Raw genomic sequence first — 4796 nt, 5'->3', positions numbered from 1 at the left:
GCCAGCCAGATGCTTTACAGCTGTGTCCCAGCCACAACTTTGAAGTAGCAGAAAAGGTTGTATCTCCGCTTCCCACAGCTTGAGTCTGAAGGATTAATAGGTTATTCAGGAGTCCCTTCCCCCACAGAGAAACTGGCAGAAGGTAATTGTAAACCTTCTTTTTATGTATACGAGCGAGCAGACAGGATCAGTACAGAAAAGGACTCCCTGATTTCTGAGATACCTAAGCCCTCAGACAGCTATGGTTTTTTGTGCCATATGGCTCTATCACTTGATAAAATAGTGCCCTAGATATGCTGGTTGTTTTCTAGCCTGCCATCAAATTAACTTAGGAGGATGGGCACATACAGCTACAGCTTCTATGCTGTTGCCACCGTTTCTGAGGTCGTCAGACCTACCGCAAGCTGCTGTATTTTTCCAGCCCTTCCTGACCCCCCTCCCTGGGACCAAAGGAATTAAGCATGACATGTTATCTACTGCAGTGGCTTAATCACTAAGCAAAATGCTCATCCCCTACTGCGAGGTCAAAGAATTATCTTCCTGACAGATAAGGCAGCCAAAGCTTGGAATTAAATGAGGAGCTGAGCTGTGATTGCAAGCCCATAGCTATGCTGCTTTTTCTGGGAGGGTAATGCCACTATGATGCTATGAAAGTGCAGTGTGACTTTTCCCACCTGCCCTGAGATGCCTCTTGGTGGCAGAGGAAGATAAACACAGAAAAAAAAACTGTTCAGCTTTGTGCACAGGTATGCCTCCCATAAACTCTTTCTATGCCAAACTTGTCTGAGAGCCGCAGGTCTTGTTGGTTGGATATATTTGGCATCATGTGCTAAAGAGAGAACATTACGCAGGAAGAGCTTTTAATAGACTATGAAGAACTAACTGAGCATTAAGTCTGGGTCAGAAAAGAAGTGACCTTGGGGAAAGCACATTGATCTAGAAACATGGTTTCAGAAGGCATAAGTCCTATGTGTTAATTTCAGAGGAAGGCGGCAAGTCTTGTTCCAAAGTAAGGTAGGCTGTCAGGGCAGAGCTGTAGGGGCCTGTAAACTGAGATTACAAAAAAAAAAGCTGAGAAGATGAGGATCTACATAAAGCTGGGCGATACAGATAGCTCCCAGTTCCCCAAGTTATCCCTTCAAGCTCATGAGTATGACAGTAACTGCAGAGGTGAAACTCCTTGATGTGCAAGAACCCAGGCCCCTAAGATTCTTCCACACCTTTCAAAAGCAGCTAACCAACTAAAGGGCATTTTCCCACCTCCCCCAGTATATCTTTCCTTTTGCAGTCCTCCCAAAAGACCATGGTTATTATCGTTTGTCTTTGAAACACCCACATCTTGCAAGGTGTGCCTTAGCTGTGAACATCAAGGGCCACTCCGCAGTCAGTGGTGCTGCTCTATTTTCCCACTAAGAGATGCTTCCTGTAGCCCTGGCATGGGACACAAGGGAAGAAGCTCCCACCTCAAGCTTTGCTCAGAGTCTGCTAAGTGCTCTTCAGTTATAGAACAAAAGAAAAATGTTTTGGTTACTTTCAGCTCTGAAACATGCATGGTCAGATCACCTCTGAGATGTCAGTTGTCTTCCATGAAGCTCCGTGTACTGAAGCTACAACCCTGGGGAGGTGGGAGAGGCAGAGCAACTTCCAACACTTTGTTTCCTTAGGAAAACAAACTGGGTGGTCAGGTTGTTAAGCTTAAGCTTTTTGAGCTTATTGGGTGGCATCCCAAGCGTGTGACCCTGGAAGAAGAGGTATCTGAGGTTACCTGCAGGCTGTTCCTCCTCCTGGGGCAGGGTACAGCTGTCAGTGCGCTTTCCACACGCACACCTCCAATGGCACAGCAGAGAGACATGGACTTTTAAACAAACTACAGGCAGGACTAGAAGGTCGAATAAGTAACTTGCCAGCCCTGTGAGGGGCCTGGGTGACCTAGATGAAAATAAAGGCCCTTTCACCCCTCTCTTGTCTCAGACAAAGATGACAAAACCCCATGGTGCTCCGTGTCAAAAACAGAGCCCAAACCAGAACAACTTATAAAGCTTTGTATTTTCTACCTGGCTGTTGATCCTTAGCTCCTCTCCCTTTCCCACCTGCATTTCTTTACAGCTTTGAGGAGATCAGACATTATGGATATTTCTATATTGTTCTTTAATTAGGAAAAAAAATCCCTCTCTCCATTAAGTGTCTTTCAAGAGCAGAGATGAGGGGCACTTGTGTTTTGAGAGCTCTCTATCTTGCAGCCTGCCAGGGACCTTGGCAGGGTCTCCTCAGTATCCCTCCCACAGCTGCTCTCCCTGCAGTCCCAGGATCAGCAGCCACCACAGCCCAAGCTTCAAAGTCCTTTGGCCATAGCAGAAAGCTGGACAATGTCTTCTCAAAACCACATCTCACTCTAAAGAACAGATGTGCAAGGGAACCTCTTAGCCATGTGGAAATCAAACACTGCTCTACCTGTCCTCTGAGTGCTTCTCTCTGTAGAGATGATGCTGCAGCTGGGTATGTACCTCAGAACATGTTCTGAACAAGTTACAAGCTGTTCTTCAGGTCCAGCTGACCTGACTGCACAAGTCCACCAGGTCAGCTGGGGGCTAGCATGATCTGCCTTCTCCTCCCACAAATCTCCAGCCTGGCACCTCTGCTTGGACTAGTTTTCTCATTCCATTGAGCTTCACCTCTTTCCCACAAGTAGACTTTACTCACAATTTGTCTGCATCTCCACCATGCTCTAGCTGACAGCATGATCACCAAGAGCAGAATGATCTCTTCCATAGGATTCACCAGCCCCAGCCTCTAAAGGCTGCAGCAACTAGCCTGGGTAACAATACCTCTTCAGCAAATAAATTCTCTATATATCTTTAGTTACCAACAGCCCTTGGCAACTGTACATAATTAAATACAGCCCTTACATCAGCGAGGGTCAGGAGCCTGTGCCAGTCACTGCCTCCCTGCTTTTCCCTATTAGCCGTGCCAGCTCCATGAAAAATGGTGTCAGCTGATGCTGTGTGAGATGGGCCTCCTCATGAAGCACCTCAGTTCTTCCACTTCTTGCTCTGGTGCTTCCAGCTGGGTTTGCCAGGTTCTTCTGGGGACCCTTCTACCTTCCCTGTGCACAGCTGAGCTGCAGAGCTCTGCCAGTCCATGTGCTTCCCAGTCACCTGCTGCTCCTGAACACCTCCTGGTGGGTTTGTGCTGGGGCATATTTGGGTGAGCGTTGGTCCAGGCAGCATTAATGCAGGTGGGAACATCCCCAGTAAGTGCCAGAGACAATGTGCCATAGATCTTGTTCCCAAGCCCTTCTTGCCCTCTATTAGAATAACATTAAAATTCACCCAGTGATAAGTAGATGAAGCATACTCATCTGTGGCAGACAGCAGAAAGAGATTACAGACCATAGTGGTTTTTCCTAATGTAAGCTTTTCAATAAATCTCTGAAGATTAAAGAAAGAGGAGATGCCATAAAAGAAAATCCGATTTGTCTTTGGCACAGCTGTCCATCCAAAGATAAGCACTCACAACCTGCTTCTGTATAATTCACATTTCTTCACACACAGCCTCCAGAAAGTGAGTTGAACATTCATGAAGTCATGACCTTACTACCCTAATTAGCATCCACAGCTTGGCAGGCTGTGGTAACAGGGCCATAGGGATGGCAAATAGTGGTCCATTTCTCCTAGAAAGGAGACAGGACTAATTTCTTGTTACCTTGGGAACTCACACCCAATCGTGCCAAACATCACCTGGACAGGCAGAAAAAAAAGCAGAATAAAGTTCTATTTGTTTTGCTGTCTCCTGACCTTATACAGCTCTTTCTCCTTCCTCCGTAATGGATGTCCCCTGTTGCGGAAGCAGCCACAGCTTCTGCTTCTCTGGCTATCCCATTACAATAGCAATAAATGCAAGCCAATTATTTTGCAAAACAATTAAAATGTATTCAGCACCTTAAATGAGGAAATCTTTCTTTATAACACCATTCCTTCCTTGCTGCATTGCAGCTACAGAAATGCAGTGTCTCCCCTCCTTCATCTTCCCCACAAACTCCCTGTGTTGGACACACACATCACCTCTTCCAAGGGGGAACAGCTAGGTTGGCTTCTTATCCATCATGTTCAGAGATACTGAAAACATCCACTATGCATGTAGGAATGACATGTTTCCAGGGCTATTAGGATGCAGTTGTATTTTTTCAAATCATGTGGATAGAAAGATGTTGAGGAAATTTCTGCACACCAGCCATCTGACCTGGCTTATTTACATAATGCTAATGCTAGGAAATGCATTGGCTTTATAGCTCTCATGATTTGAGACCATTTATCCAAGGAAAGGCAGCAGCAAGGAAAAGGTCACATCTGGCTTCCTGTAGCTAACTTCAAAACCCACATCAGCTCCGAGCCTCATGGCCCCTACCACTGACCTCATCCAGGGGAGCTGGGGAGATGCTCAACTGAATGTCTTGAGCAGGTTGCTGAAAAAGTCAGAAAACAGGAGGCCACGGCTGACCTGACTGTTGAGGGGTGGAAGAACAGAAACTGAATAGCTTTAAATCACATAATCACATCCCTACCTTCAGGACTAACAGGCTGCTGTCATTGCCAGGGCTGTTTGGCCACATGTGGTTTTCTCTGCGAGTCAGGCAATGGCAGCTACAGTAGAGCCACAGCCACTGGGGTGACCTTCAGTTACAGAGCACCCCATGTCTCACCTGAAGGTAAAACTTACCAGATTTACCTTGCCCATGAGGGAAAAATCATGGGGGGGAGATCAGAAATTATTTTGGGGCAGGTTATTTTCAGGCAAAA

Source organism: Heliangelus exortis, chromosome 5 (assembly GCF_036169615.1).
Source record: "Heliangelus exortis chromosome 5, bHelExo1.hap1, whole genome shotgun sequence".
In the NCBI taxonomy this organism is placed as follows: Eukaryota; Metazoa; Chordata; class Aves; order Apodiformes; family Trochilidae; genus Heliangelus; species Heliangelus exortis.
Note: the sequence above shows the minus strand (reverse complement) of the source record.